We start from the raw sequence: 16,980 nt of genomic DNA on the forward strand, positions 1-16,980 counted from the left end.
TGATTCCAATTTTTTTCCGACAGTAGAGGTTGAAAATATCGCCTCAGTTGTGAACTATTTTATTTTCACACGACCGGTTTCGGACTGTTATAAGCTCATTCTCAGGTGCCGTAGATGTGCTGTGATCCCCGAGCGCCGCGTGCACCAGGAGCAGTGTACTGCCTATGAGTGCAGAACAGGGAGTCCCCTAGAACTTAGAATTACTTAAACCTAACTAACATAAGGACATCACACACATCCATGCCCGAGGCAGGATTCGAACCGGCGACCGTAGCGGTCGCGCGGTTCCGGATTGTAGCGCCTAGAACCGCTCGGCCACCCCGGCCGACCGGTATTTTCAACCTCTGCTATAATGCTCAGTTGCGGATGTTCTGCCAACAGGATTATTTATTTTCTGACAGAGTTTAGAATTCCCAAGAGTATAAGCTACGAATTGACGGATGCTCATAGAAACTTTCTTGTTACTGTCTGAGAAAATATGGACTGAAGAAAGGCAATCATACGTTTACAGAATTTGTAGATTTTGACAAAGCTTTTGAAAATGTTGACTGGATTATACTGGCGGCGATGAGATACAGCGAGCGGAGAATCATGTGCTACTTGTACAGTAACTAGACTGCAGATATAAATAGTCGATGGGCAATAAAAGGAACCAGTCGTTGAAGTTGGATAAATCTGCAGTATACTCCTACAACTACATTCATACTGCGTAATTCACCGTCTGGTACGTGGCAGTGGGTGCCCTGTACCATTACCAGTCGTTTCCTTTCCAGTCTGCAGATCGAGTGAGGCAAAAACAACTGTTTGTATGAGTCCAAATGTTCAAATGTGTGTGAATTCTTATGGGACTTAACTGCTAAGATCATCAGTCCCTAAGCTTACAAACGACTTAACCTAAATTATCCTAAGGACACACACACACCCATTCCCGAGGGAGAACTCGAACCTCCTCATGGACCAGCCGCACAGTCCATGACAGCAGCGCCTGAGACCGCTCGGCTAATCCGGCTCGGCTATATGAGTCCGTATGAGACCTAATTTCTTGTATCTTCGTGGTCTTTACGCGAAATGACGGCCACAGTAGGATCATTCTGGAGGCCGCTTCAAATGCCGGTTCTCTAAGTTATCTCAATAGTTCCCCTCGAAAAGAACGTCGCCTCCCCTCCAGGGATTCCAATTTCAGGTCTTGAAGCATCTCCCTAACATTTGCGTGTTGTTCGAAAATACCGGTGACAAATGTAGCATCCCACCTCTGAATTGTTCAATGCCGATCCGACTCCGTGCGGATCTCAAACACTCGAGCTGTACTCAGGAATGGGTGACACAAGCACCCTATATGCAGTCTCCTCTACAGATGAACCATACTTTCATAAAATTCTCCCATGGAACCGAAATCCACCATTCGCTCTCCCTTTCACAACCTTAAAATGCTCATTCTGTTTCGTATCACTTTACAACTTTACTGCCGGCCGGGGTGGCCGAGCGGTTCTAGGCACTACAGTCTGGAACCATGTGACCGTTACGGTCGCAGGTTCGAATCCTCTCTCGGGCGTGGATGTGTGTGTTGTCCGTAGGTTAGTTAGGTTTAACTAGTTCTAAGTTCTAGAGGACTGATGACCTCAGAAGTCCCATAGTGTTCAGAGCCATTTGAACCATTTCAGCCAATTTTACGCCCAAACATTCAACGATGTGATTGTGTCAAGCATGGCACTACTAATGCTGTATCCAAACATTACGGGTTTGTTTTTCATCCGCATTAACTTATATTTTACTGTATTTAGAGCCTGTTGACATACATCACGCCAGCTAAAAATTTTGACTAAGTCATCTACCATCCTACAGTCACTCAGCCTCGACACCCTCCCGTACTCCACAGCACCATCAGCAAACAAACACAGACTGCTGCTCACCCTGTTCGCCAGATCATGTATGTATATTAAAAACAGTATCAGTCCTATCACACTATCCCTTGTCTCTGAAGAACGCTCGCGGTTGAGGACAACGTACTGGTTTTTGTTACTTTAGAATTCTTCGAGCGATTCACATACCTGGGAACCTATTATCTGTGCTCGTAACATACCAGTCTACACCAGGGTACCATGTCAAATGCTTTTCGGTACACGTATCGAATCTGAATGTAGCCCCTCATCCATATTTGTGAGTATATCATATGAGAAAAGGGCAAGCTGAGATTCACACGAGTGGTGCTTTCTAAAACCGGACTTATTCCTCGACATAAACTTTCCGGTCTCTAGAAAATTTATCATATTCGAACTCAGAATGTATTCTAGAATTCTGCAGAAAACCTGTTTTAAGGACACTGGTGAGTAATTTTGCGGCTCCGTTCTTTTATACGCCTTGTCTTTTTTTCGAGTCGTTAGGGACTTTGTGCTGGGCGACAGATTCGCAATAAATGCAAAGTAGGTAAGGATCCAGTGCTGCAGAATACTCTTAGTAAAACCGAAGTGGCATTCCATGCTGATCTGACGACAAATTTGTTTTCACCTCTTCTTTTTGTTCTCTACACCAGGAAGATTTATTAGTAAGTCACCGATAGACGACTCTGTGTTATGGTCAAACGACGGTATGTTTGTCGATTCTCCTGCGTTAACGATTTCTTAAACGCAGAATTTCGTTCTCAGGCTTTAGTTATTTTCAACTGTCACACCAGACTGGTCAACGAGTGACTAGATGGAGGCCTTAGACACGCTTAGCGATTGTAGATAGGACACTTCGTATATTATTCAATCTATACATCGAACAGAATGAACAGGAGAAAAAGGAAAAACGGAATTAAAAATCAGGAAGGAGAAATGGCAGCTTCGAGATTTACCGATGTCATTGTAAATCGGTTAAAGACGCACATGTAGCCCACTTAGAAGAACAGTTGAACGGAAAGATAGTATCTCGAAAATAGTTCGTGAGATGAACAGAAAACATATGAAATAAGTGTAATTGAATTAGAACTGCATAATCCAACGAAACAATAAATTTAGCAGGCAAGGTTTTCTACTTCGGCACAAAGTATCTAACCATAGCCGAATTATAGAGGATATAAATGCAGGCTGGCAATATCAAGAAGAGCGTATCTGACATAATGAAATTTGTTCAGATCGAACATAAATTTAAGTTGTCTGTAAGCCTACTACGCAAGTGAAACGTGCCAGTAAGCAGTCCAGATAAGGAGAGAGTAGAAGATTTTGAAGTCTGATGCTACAGAAGAAGATTGTGTGCATAGATCGCACGACTAGTGATGAGGCGCTGATTCTAAATGGCGAGAAAATAAATTTATGATCCCACGCAAGGAAGGATCGTGAAAGAAGTAAGTGGAGTATGGGAATACGGCCGTTCAATGTTCAATAAAAACAATACGAATCGCCGTTATATAGGCTTATTTGTAACAGGAAGGTTACTGGATAGGAGTAGTTTTGGCCTGAAGATGACGTAGTGTAACGTCGAAACTCGTTCCCTAGAAATAAACCTGTATAACGGCCATCGGTATTTTTTTTTATTGAACTAGAAAGGTACATTCCATAGCACACTTCCTGAGCAATCACGGTAGGTCTCTGTGGAAATAGAAATGGAGGGATAACAAGGCTTGACTTAAAAAAGCAAGTTCAAAAGGCTTTCAGTTGAATTATTTAGAGATTATATGTCTTGCAAAGGACAGACTAGCGAGATGAGCGGTATCAATCAAGTGTCCTGAATGTAGACCACAGAAAAATCAAGCCACTGTGACTACGTTTAGTCTGCCGACGTTACGTCTAACAAGGGGAGGCCGCCAATTGTGAAATTCAAATTCGATTCATACTGCGCATAATAAAAGCTCACGGCCAGTGGTGTAATGTGGCAAAGCACCAAGGTGCACTTCTCAGCCGTTGTCGAGAAAATCGACAGTTAAAAGAAACCGTTCCGGTGAAATACTCTCTACGATTAGTTATTGCCTACAGCGTGGTGGTGCAGCGGTAAGCGCTCGGGTTCGTAATCCGAAGGTCGCCGGATCGAATCTCGCGCCATGCAATATTTTTTTATTATTAGTTTTTTGCAATTCAAATATATATATATATATATATATATATATATATATATATATATATATATATATATACAATTGGAGAGTGACCGGCCTTCACCAACATGCATAAGCAATTCATTTATAGTTTATATATATATATATATATATATATATATATATATATATATATATATATATATATATACTTATGCATGTTGGTGAAGGCGGGTCGCTCTCCAATTGTACCGCCTCCATTTTTCCGTTTGTTTAACAGAGTGTACCAAAGCTGTCCCGTCCGCACTGATTTTCGACGATGTTATAAGTTGCGCTAGGGACCGCATCTACCTTCTTTCGAAGTTAGCAGGCAACTACGCTGTTAAGGGGCGGCTCGTTTCGGCCCATTCAACATCTGTCCTTCAAGTGTAACGAGCAAGTAACGGAGTTTATATTTCATACCTGCCACAGCAAGTTTGTGTTCGTGGGGTCTCTGTTCTAATTCGAACGTTTGACTTACGCTATACGTATTCGTTTCTACGTCTTCCGTTAACTATACGTGGTTAACATTATGAAGACAATTAATAACATTTGTGAAATACAACTTTGTTTGCGGAAAACATAATGATGTTCGAAGTCGCCAGTTTTTCCACGACAAACGACTTTCAACAACATATTATATGCATAATTGTTGTAACTGATTGCCGGGAAAATTATATATATGTATATGTATATATATATATATATATTACAAAAACAAATACTAAAAAAAAAGTTGCATGGAGCGAGATTCGATCCGGCGACCTTCGGATTACGAACCCGAGCGCTTACCGCTGCACCACCACGCTGTAGACAATAACTAATCGTAGAGAGTATTTCACCGCAACGGTTTCTTTTAACTGTCGATTTTCTCGACAACGGCTGAGAAGTGCACCTTGGTGCTTTGCCACATTACACCACTGGCCGTGAGCTTTTATTATGCGCAGTATGAATCGAATCTGAATTTCACAACTGGCGGCCTCCCCTTGTAAGTGCATGACTCGCTGGAACAGTAACTGGATCCAGGATCCAGGATCCAGCTGCCAACACGACAGATATACCAGGTAACCTAGATGAGATCGTTAAAAGCTGTCGTTGTGTATAGCTCATCTAGGCCGGTTTACATCCTAGTGGTGGAAGAACTTCTTACCACCACTTTTTGGCCAACAGAGGAAGGGGAGAAGACAGACAGGTCCTGAGTCTCAGAATATTTTTCTAACGTTTTAGAGTCTCATGGAGTGACAACATGCGACACTGCTGATGGGAACACTAAGCTCGACGGCTCCACTGAAGGCAACCATTGGAAAGGAGTGAGTTATTTGTCGGCAGCAGCTTCCATGCTATCTCTATTCTCATCAACACCAAAACGCGAAGAAAATTCGATATGAAACCATCCACTAATTACAACCGAACCGTGTTATGCATCGCTAGACCAAACGCCGTTCTTTTAAACCTTGAGATGTGAGTGCGTTCTGTTGAGAAACAACATAACCTATTTCGAAAAAAAATCACCCCTGCCGTCGTAGCAACGGTTACCATAATATACAGATAAAGATTCTTTTCAATAATTTTTAGCATACAAAACAAAATTTGCTGTTTATTCAAGCTTAGTTTCCAACAATGCGGCCTCGTTCTTTCAGACTATGAAGACATGTGGTTTATTAATGGTTTATTGTTATAACAGGCCTAATAGACAGTTACGCATAATGAGACCAAACGACTTTCAAGTCGTGTAGTCTGTTAACGCATAACAGAAGTTCATAAGCAGCAGTTAGGCATAAGTTGGCTGACGGACAGTTTTCTTGTATTTTCGCGTTCTTTAGAATTCTATTACGTTGAGGTTCCAGCGCTAACTGAAACTATAATAACTTTTCTTCGGAACCAAAAATTGGAAAAAATTCTACAAAAAAATATTTTTTTTTTAACGGAATGGAAACTTTGGCTCCATAATCTCACTCATGACATCTTGGCGCTTGGTCTAGTGATGCATAATACTGTCCAAGTAAGCTACTATTGTCACATAACACAAACAATGTGGACTGTGTGTGTAGACGAAGAAGTACATTTTCTTTTTGCCTGCTGAATCTAAACTTCGGGGTTCCTCAGCCAAAAGTACGATACTACTGTCTTTTCCTTTTTGTTCAACGCAATCTCTTTGGAATAGCCTACTACCGTGTGTCTATAATTAAACTACAGTTTCTTCCAAGGTTACAGTATGGGCAGTAATTGTTGTATGGCAGCGAAACCTAGTAGATACTCTAGTGCGGTAATGCGAATCCGATTTACGCTGGAAAAAAGATTAGTGCCGGATTTGGTCACAAGGTGCACACCTAGCGCTGTGAATATCAGGCAGACGTATAGAAGTGTTTCCGTAAGTAATAGATTACAAAGGGATTTTGCGAAGAAAAGGTAACACAAGTGAGAAAGGCATAGCGTTGATATCACTATTAACTGTCGCCTTCGCAGTTCGTTAAGTATGAACAACGGAGACGTCGATGAGATGCGGCATCTATGAAAGACGTGGTCAAAAGTTGCTCGCTGCAGTTCAGTGGAACTGAGCGACGTGTTCCGCCATACTGGCCTTCAGATCAGGTAGAGAACGAACGGGTCCTTGGCAAACGTGCTCTCTTACATATCCCTGGAACCAAAAGTCATATCGATTCAGATCAAGTGATGTTGCGGGTCGCGCATCTCGAAAACTTCTGGAGATAACACGCTGGTGGAGTGTTCCATTAGGCAGATAAATCTGCTAGTGAATCAATACCATGCACTCAGATAGGATGAGTGGCCGATCGGTTCCAGGTGCTTCAGTCCGGAACCGCGCGATTGCTAAGGTGGCACGTTCGAATCCTGCCTCGGTCATGGATGTGTGTGATGTCATTAGGTTAGTTAGGTTTAAGTAGTTTTAAGTTCTAGGTGACTGATGACCACCGATGTTAAGTGCTCAGAGACATTTCAACCATTTCGAATAACTTCCACAGGATGCCTTCCTCTTCTAGCTCCCACACCAAACTCACCCTTGTTTCTGCATTTTATGATCATCTTCTTTAAGAAATTTAATGACATCGGGTCCCTCCTCAGACCTTTCGGTCAGCAATACTCTCTCAATACAGCTGCTGTTTACATAAAATAGTTGTGCTAACAGCGCATGGTGTCTCTTCTCGACAGCCATACTATTCTCTCACATAATGGCTAGTCAATTGTCAGCGTGGATGTCGCACATTTCATACATAGTGTGGAGCGCCAGATTTGCACCTAGTGGCCATAACTGGAACTTATGTTTTTTCCAGGCAGATCGGTTCCATATTAACGCATTACCATACATAGTAAGTATCGCTTCTCTACGATAATTACAGTACCCTCTCGACCTCCGTCAGTAGATGCACTTTAATTACAGCCACCCGGTACGTTACAAACGAAATGCGGAGAAAATGTGATGACTGTACGTGGAGTCAAAAACTACACATATCAAAAAAAGTCTTGCATCACCTCGGTTCCCAGAACTCCCGAAGATAGACGTTGACTGTGGGTATTGTATCACAGACACAGTCCCTTCTACTGTTCAGAGATGTCACTAAAACCGCCCTAAGATGTAAACAACCAAGTATGATCAGCGCCTATTGGACGTAGGGGGTCCGACAGCCGATTAGTTCCAGTCAATCCAAGAGGATGGAGGTACACAGCTCGTGTTGTCTGTAGTTCAGCAATGCTTAGACGGTCAATACCGCGGTTCGAACGCGTCCGCATTGTTAGTTTGTGCCAGGAAGGTATCTCAAAAAGGGAAGTGTCCAGGCGTCTCGGAGTGAACCAAAGGGATGTTGTTCGGTCATGGAGGAGATACAGAGAGACAGGAATTGTCGAAGACATGTCTCGTTCAGGCCGCCCAAGAGCTACTACTGCAGTGAATGACCGCTAGCTATGGATAATGGCTGGGAGGAACCCTGACAGCAGCGCCAACATTTTGTATAAAGCTTTTGTGCTGCCGCAGGACTTCGTTTTACGACTCAAACTGTGCGCAGTAGGCTGCACGATGCGCAACTTCAGTCCCGAGGCCCATGGCGAGCTCCATCTTTGCAACCACGACACCATGCAGCGCGGTACAGATGGGCCCTACAACATGCCGAATGGATCGCTCAGAATTGGCATCACGTTCTCTTCTCCAATAAGTGCCTTCAACCACACAATAGTCGGAGACGTCTTTGGAGGCAACCCGGTCAGGCTGACCGCCTTAGACACACTGTTGAGCGAGAGCAGCAAGGTGGAGGTTCTATGCTGTTTTGGGGTGGCATTATGTGAGGCCGACGTACGCCGCTTGTGGTCATGGAAGGCGCCGTAACGGCTGAACGATACGTGAGTGCCGTCGTCCGACCGATAGTTCAACTATATTGGCAGCATATTACCGAGGCACTCGTCTTCATGGACGACAATTCGCACCCAATCGTGCACATCTTGTGAATGACTTCCTTCGGGCTAACAACATCGCTCGACTGGAGTGGCCAGCATGTTCTCCAGACATGAACCCTATCGAACCATGCTTGGGATAGATTGAAAAGGGCTGTTTATGGACGACATGACCCAACAACTATTCTGAGGGATCTACGGCGAATCGTCGTTGAGCAATGGGAAAATCTGGACCAACAGTGCCTTGATGAACTTGTGGATAGTATGTCACGATGAATACAGGCGTGCAACAACGCCAGAGGACGTGCTACTGAGTATTAGAGGTACTAGTGTGTACAGCAAACTTGACCTCCACCTCTGAAGGTACCACCTCTATTTTATTCAAATCGGTTCTCAATATTAAAATTCCAATGTTGCATTACTATATTAAATTATAACTCCCACGTTGAGTAATATCTTAATTGAAATATCTTTTTGTTTCTTGAAAAGGAAATCGTTATTACACAACTCTAACATTTTCTTTCGTGAGAAATTCTCATTCCGACCGATTAACACTGGCATAACTCACCGTCTGCCTTCAGAATTTCAGTGCTACCTGTACTTTTCCATTGCTTTCCAAATCTTACAGAGGGTCTGGAAATACGCACCTGGAGGAAAGGACATTTCCGAGAAATGGTGTAGCTACAGCCCAGACCCAGAGCTTTCCATACAACGAATTTCAGAAGCAATGTCACTTCACCATTGCTTATACACTTTGGTCGAACAACGAAGTTTCTTATTTACTAGCACTCGCGGTTGTTATTCACAATACTATGATCATGCAAATATGTCAAGTAAGGAAATGGTTGGAGACCGTGGCTGTTATGTGAAGTAAGTTTTTTTTATGGTGTACAGCAACCAGCCACAAACCAGTTTTAGGTTACTTAATTCAAAAAGTACTGTTGCTGGTTTGGAACATACACATTCATCATCAGACGCTTTGTAAGTAGGCTGTTTAGATTTTTATATTGGTAATGCCATGTAGCGCTCTGTATGAAAATCACTGGCTGTGCTGTGTGCAGTCTGTGGCTAGTTTGCATTGTTGTCTGCCATTATAGTGTTGGGCAGTTGGATGTTAACAGCGCGTAGCGTTGCGCAGTTGGAGGCGAGCCGCCAGCAGTGGTGGATGTGGGGAAGTAAGATGGCGGATTTTTGAGAATGGATAATCTGGAAGTGTGTTCATCAGAAACAGTACATTTGTACGAATGGATGTCATGAACTGCTATATATATTATGACTATTAAGGTAAATACAGTGTTTGTTCTCTATTAAAATCTTTCACTTGCTAACTATGCCTATCAGTAGTCAGTGCCTTCAGTAGTTTGAATCTTTTATTTAGCTGGCAGTAGTGGCGCTCGCTGTATTGCAGTAGTTCGAGTAACGAGGATTTTTGGTGAGGTAAGTGATTTGTGAAACGTATAGGTTAATGTTAGTCAGGGCCATTCTTTTGTAGGGATTTTTGAAAGTCAGATTGCGTTGCGCTAAAAATATTGTGTGTCAGTTTAAGCACAGTCATGTACAATTTTTCTAAGGGGATGTTTCAGCTTCACTGCTTTCATCAAAACATATGATGCATTGGTTTACTAGTGAGGTGTCCTAGCATAAACAATAATTATCAATCACAAACGTGTAATAAACAAGGCAACGCTACCGAATTTTGTTAGAATGGAAGGTGCTATCAGTGGATATTTAACATAAATTGCGTTCTAACACAAGTCTGTAGCACAACCATTTGTATTACACGCTTGTAACTGTGAATTCTAGGGCATTTCATTAGTAAACAAGCGACATACATTATGACGAAAGTATTAATGCCATCTAATGGTGATGAATTATATAAATTCAAAACCGGTAACGGTACTTTTCGAATGAAGCAATCTGAAACCAAGTTTTGGCTGGTTACCGTACAGCATCGAAAACTATGATCATTTCTGGGATAAGTGACTTACCCTTCTGAAAGGGTCATTTCGCGCAGTGATTATTAATTACGCGGCATACTAAAATTCAGCGTTCACATCTTATGTGTTCCAACTCTCATAAGACAATTCACACAACTGTCCAGGGCTACTGTCAAAGTGGGCAGCGGTGGTCAGTGTCCAAACGGGCTGACTTCATCTGGTGTATCGTCACCAGCTAGATAATTATTGTTAGCGACATTAGATAACGTAGAACACATAATGCACCATCGAAGCCATCCCACAAATAGGACATGTATCAAAAACTCATAAGCGACATTAGCGTTGCACAAAATGTGGGGAGTAGGAAGTAAAAAGAAGAAATTTATCTAGATTGGTGAGTGAGAACTGTTGTAGGTTGTTGTTGTTGTTGTTGTTGTTGTTGTGGTCTTTAGTCCTGAGACTTGTTTGATGCAGCTCTTCATGCTACTCTATCCTGTGCAAGCTTCTTCATCTCCCAGTACCTACTGCAACCCACATCCTTCGCAATCTGCTTAGTGTATTCATCTCTTGGTCTCCCTCAACGATTTTTACCTTCCACGCTTCCCTCCAGTACTAAATTTGTGATCCCTTGATGCCTCAGAACATGTCCTACCAACCGATCCCTTCTTCTAGTTAAGTTGTGCCACAAACTTCTCTTCTCCCCAATCCTATTCAATACCTCCTCATTAGTAATGTGACCTACCCATCTAACCTTCAGCATTCTTCTGTAGCACCACATTTCGAAAGCTTCTATTCTCTTCTTGTCCAAACTATTTATCGTCCACGTTTCACTTCCATACATGGCTACGCTCCGTACAAATACTTCCACAAATGACTTCCTGACACTTAAATCTATACTCGATGTTAACAAATTTCTCTTCTTCAGAAACGCTTTCCTTGCCATTGCTAGTCTACATTTTATATCCTCTCTACTCCGACCATCTTCAGTTATTTTGCTCCCCAAATAGCAAAACTCCTTTACTACTTTCAGTGTCTCATTTCCTAATCTAATTCCCTCAGCAACACCCGACCTCATTCGACTACATTCCATTATCCTCATTTTGTTTTTGTTGATGTTCATCTTATATCCTCCTTTCAAGACACTATCCATTCCGTTCAACTGCTCTTCCAAGCCCTTTGCTGTCTCTGACAGAATTACAATGTCATCGGCGTACCTCAAAGTTTTTATTTCTTCTCCGTGGACTTTAATACCTACTCCGAATTTTTCTTTTGTTTCCTTCACTTCTTGCTCAGTATACAGATTGAATAACATTGGGGAGAGGCTACAACCCTGTCTCTCTCCATTCCCAACCACTGCTTCCCTTTCGTGTCCCTCGACCCTTATAACTGCCATCTGGTTTCTGTACAAATAGCCTTTCGCTCCCTGTATTTTACCCCTGCCACCTTCAGAATTTGAAAGAGAGTATTCCAGTCAACATTTCCAAAAGCTTTCTCTAAGTCTACAAATGCTAGATACGTAGGTTTGCCTTTTCTTAATCTAGCTTCTAAGATACGTCGTAGGGTCAGTATTGCCTCACGTGTTCCAACATTTCTACGGAATCCAAACTTATCTTCCCCGAGGTCGGCTTCTACTAGTTTTTCCATTCGTCTGTAGAGAATCCGCGTTAGTATTTTGCAGCCGTGACTTATTAAACTGATAGTTCAGTAATTTTCATATTTGTCAACACCTGCTTTCTTTGGGATTGGAATTATTATATTCTTCTTGAAGTCTGAGGGTATTTCGCCTGTCTCATACATCTTGCTCATCAGATGGTAGAGTTTTGTCAGGACTGGCTCTCCCAAGGCTGTCAGTAGTTCTAATGGAATGTTGTCTACTCCCGGGGCCTTGTTTCGACTCAGCTCTTTCAGTGCTCTGTCAAACTCTTCACGCAGTACCATATCTCCCTTTTCTACTTCATCTACATCCTCTTCCATTCCCATAATATTATCCTCTAGTACATCGCCCTTATATAGACCCTCCATATACTCCTTCCACCTTTCTGCTTTCATTTCTTTGCTTAGAACTGGGTTTCCATTTGAGCTCTTGATATTCATACCAGTGGTTCTCTTTTCTCCAAAGGTCTCTTTAATTTTCCTGTAGGCAGTATCTATCTTACCCCTAGTGAGATAAGCTGCTATATCCTCACATTTGTCCTCTAGCCCTCCCTGCTTAGCCATTTTGCGCTTCCTGTCGATCTCATTTTTGAGACGTTTGTATTCCTTTTTGCCTGCTTCATTTACTGCATTTTTATATTTTCTCTTCTCATCAATTAAATTCAATACTTCTTCTGTTACCCAAGGATTTTTACTAGTCCTTGTCTTTTTACCTACTTGACCCTCTGCTGCCTGCACTGCTTCATCCTTCAGAGCTACCCATTCTTCTTCTACTGTATTTCTTTCCCGTATTCCTGTCAATTGTTCCCTTATGCTCTCCCTGAAACTCCGACAACCCTCTGGTTCTCTCAGTTTATCCAGGTCGCATCTCCTTAAATTGCCACCTTTTTGCAGTTTCTTCGGTTTTAATCTACAGTTCATAACCAATAGATTGTGGTCAGAGTCCACATCTGCCCCTGGAAATGTCTTACAATTTAAAACCTGGTTCCTAAATCTCTGTCTTACCATTATATAATCTGTTTGAAACCTTTTAGAATCTCCAGGGTTCTTGTATGTATACAACCTTCTTTCATGATTCTTGAACCAAGTGTTAGCTATGATTAAGTTATGTTCTGTGATAAATCCTACCAGGCGGCTTCCTCTTTCATTTCTTAGCCCCAATCCATATTCATCTACTACGTTTCCTTCTCTTCCTTTTCCTACTGTCGAATTCCAGTCACCCATGACTTTAAATTTTCGTCTCCCTTCACTACCTGAATAATTTCTTTTGTCTCATCATACATTTCATTAATTTCGTCATCATCTGCAGAGCTAGTTGGCATATAAACTTGTACTACTGCAGTACGCGTGGGCTTCGTGTCTACCTTGGCCAAAATAATGCGTTCACTATGCTGTTTGTAGTAGCTTACCCGCACTACTATTTTTTTATTCATTATTAAACCTACTCCTGCATTACACTATTTGATTTTGTATTTATAACCCTGTATTCACTTGACCAAAAGTCTTGTTCCTCCTTCCACCGAACTTCACTAATTCCCACTATATCTAACTTTAACCTATCCATTTCCCTTTTTAAATTTTCTAACCTACCAGCACGATTAAGGGATGTGACTTTCCACGCTCTGATCCGAAGAACGCCAGTTTTCTTTATCCTGATAACGACATCCTCTTGAGTAGTCCCCGCCCGGAGATCCGAATGGGGGACTATTTTACCTCCGGAATATTTTACCCAAGAGGACGCCATCATCATTTAATCATACAGTAAAGCTGCATGCCCTCGGGAAAAATTACGGCTGTATTTTCCCCTTACATTCAGCCGTTCGCAGTACCACATCAGCAAGGCCGTTTTGGTTAGTGTTACAGGGCCAGATCAATCAATCATCGAGACTGTTGCCCCTGCAACTACTGAAAAGGCTGCTGCCCCTCTTCAGGAACCACACGTTTGTCTGGCCTCTCAACAGATACCCCTCCGTTGTGGTTGCACTTACGGTACGGCTATCTGTGTCGTTGAGGCACGCAAGCCTCCCCACCAACTGCAAGGTCCATAGTTCACCGGGGGGGGGGGGGGGAAATTACTTAAACTTAACTAACCTAAGGACAGTACACACATGCATGCCCGAGCCAGGACTCGAAATTGCGACGGTAGCAGCAGCTAAGTTCCGGACTGAAGCACCTAGAGGCGCTCAGCCACAACGGCTGGCTCACCAGTGGCAACCGAAGGCTTTCGGCGAAAGATGTCACCCTCATTCTGCCAACAGCCTTGTCAAAGAGGGCGGAGGAGGGCACAGTGGTTCAGGGCACTCTTTTGTTAGGATGGGAAATTGCCCCTAACGGCGAAAGAATCAGCAATGATCAACCGCATGAGAATGCAGAACGCAATGGAAACCACTGTATTTAACACGACTAACGTGTGCCCACTGGATATATGGCCAGTAATTGAAAAAGTGTCGTGATGATCTCTCCATTGGCAAAAGATTCCGGAATAGCCCCCCCATTCGATTCTTCGAGAGGGGACTGCCAAGGGGGAGGTGACCATGAGAAAAAGATTGAATACTCAGCTAGAGGGTAACGTACTACGAACCGGGGCGTGGAGTGTCAGAAGATTGAATATTGTAGGGAAGCTAGAAAATCTGAGAAGGGAAATGCAAAGGCTCAGTCTCGATACAGTAGGGGTCATTGAAGAGAAATTGAAAGAAGACGAGGATTTCAGGTCAGACGAGTGTAGGGTAATATCAAAAGCAGAGAAAAATTGTACAACGGGAGTAGAATTCGTTATGAATAGGAACGTAGAGCAGAGAGTGCGTGAACACATAAGCGACAGGGTTATGCTCATCATAATCGTCAGCAAACTAACACCGCCAAAGATAGAATAGATACAAATTCCGACGTCGCAAGTTGAATAGATGGAAAAGGAATATGAGGATATTGAAAGGATCATACAAAACACAAGGGGGGATAGAAATCTAAGAGTCATGGGGGACTGAAACGCAGTTGTAAGAGAAGCAGCGGAGGCAAGGTTAGAGGAGAATACGGACTTGGGGAAAGGAATGAGTGAGGAGAAAGACTAAATGAGTTCTGTAATAACTTTCAGTAATAGCGAATACTCTGTTCAAGAATCACAAGAGGAGGAAGTATACTAGCAAAAGGCAGGGTGATACAGAAAGTCGTCAGTTAGATTACATCATGGTCAGAGATTACCAAATTAAGCGTACCCATGAGCAGATATAGACTCAGATCACAATGTAGTAGTGATGAAGAGCAAGCTGAAGTTTAAGAGATTAGTCGGCAATATTCAATGCGCAAACAAGAGGAATACAGAAGTACTAAGGAATAACGAGATACGTCAGAAGTCCTCTCAGGCTGTAGATTCGGCAATAACGAACAGCTCAGTAGGCAGTACAGTTGAAGAGGAATGGACATCTCTAAAAAGGGCAATCACAGGAGTTGGAAAGAAAACATATATTCAAAGAAGATAGGTGCAAAGAAATCATGGATAGCAAAAAAATACACTCCTGGAAATGGAAAAAAGAACACATTGACACCGGTGTGTCAGACCCACCATACTTGCTCCGGACACTGCGAGAGGGCTGTACAAGCAATGATCACACGCACGGCACAGCGGACACACCAGGAACCGCGGTGTTGGCCGTCGAATGGCGCTAGCTGCGCAGCATTTGTGCACCGCCGCCGTCAGTGTCAGCCAGTTTGCCGTGGCATACGGAGCTCCATCGCAGTCTTTAACACTGGTAGCATGCCGCGACAGCGTGGACGTGAACCGTATGTGCAGTTGACGGACTTTGAGCGAGGGTGTATAGTGGGCATGCGGGAGGCCGGGTGGACGTACCGCCGAATTGCTCAACACGTGGGGCGTGAGGTCTCCACAGTACATCGATGTTGTCGCCAGTGGTCGGCGGAACGTGCACGTGCCCGTCGACCTGGGACCGGACCGCAGCGACGCACGGATGCACGCCAAGACCGTAGGATCCTACGCAGTGCCGTAGGGGACCGCACCGCCAAATTAGGGACACTGTTGCTCCTGGGGTATCGGCGAGGACCATTCGCAACCGTCTCCATGAAGCTGGGCTACGGTCCCGCACACCGTTAGGCCGTCTTCCGCTCACGCCCCAACATCGTGCAGCCCGCCTCCAGTGGTGTCGCGACAGGCGTGAATGGAGGGACGAATGGAGACGTGTCGTCTTCAGCGATGAGAGTCGCTTCTGCCTTGGTGCCAATGATGGTCGTATGCGTGTTTGGCGCCGTGCAGGTGAGCGCCACAATCAGGACTGCATACGACCGAGGCACACAGGGCCTACACCCGGCATCATGGTGTGGGGAGCGATCTCCTACACTGGCAGCCACCACTGGTGATCGTCGAGGGGACACTGAATAGTGCACGGTACATCCAAACCGTCATCGAACCCATCGTTCTACCATTCCTAAACCGGCAAGGGAACTTGCTGTTCCAACAGGACAATGCACGTCCGCATGTATCCCGTGCCACCCAACGTGCTCTAGAAGGTGTAAGTCAACTACCCTGGCCAGCAAGATCTCCGGATCTGTCCCCCATGAGCATGTTTGGGACTGGATGAAGCGTCGTCTCACGCGGTCTGCACGTCCAGCACGAACGCTGGTCCAACTGAGGCGCCAGGTGGAAATGGCATGGCAAGCCGTTCCACAGGACTACATCAAGCATCTCTACGATCGTCTCCATGGGAGAATAGCAGCCTGCATTGCTGCGAAAGGTGGATATACACTGTACTAGTGCCGACATTGTGCATGCTCTGTTGCCTGTGTCTATGTGCCTGTGGTTCTGTCAGTGTAATCATGTGATGTATCTGACCCCAGGAATGTGTCAATAAAGTTTCCCCTTCCTGGGACAATGAATTCACGGTGTTCTTATTTCAATTTCCAGGAGTGTACTTGTTGATCGATGGAATAAAG

The sequence above is a fragment of the Schistocerca cancellata genome, chromosome 1 (assembly GCF_023864275.1).
Source record: "Schistocerca cancellata isolate TAMUIC-IGC-003103 chromosome 1, iqSchCanc2.1, whole genome shotgun sequence".
NCBI classification, from domain to species: Eukaryota; Metazoa; Arthropoda; class Insecta; order Orthoptera; family Acrididae; genus Schistocerca; species Schistocerca cancellata.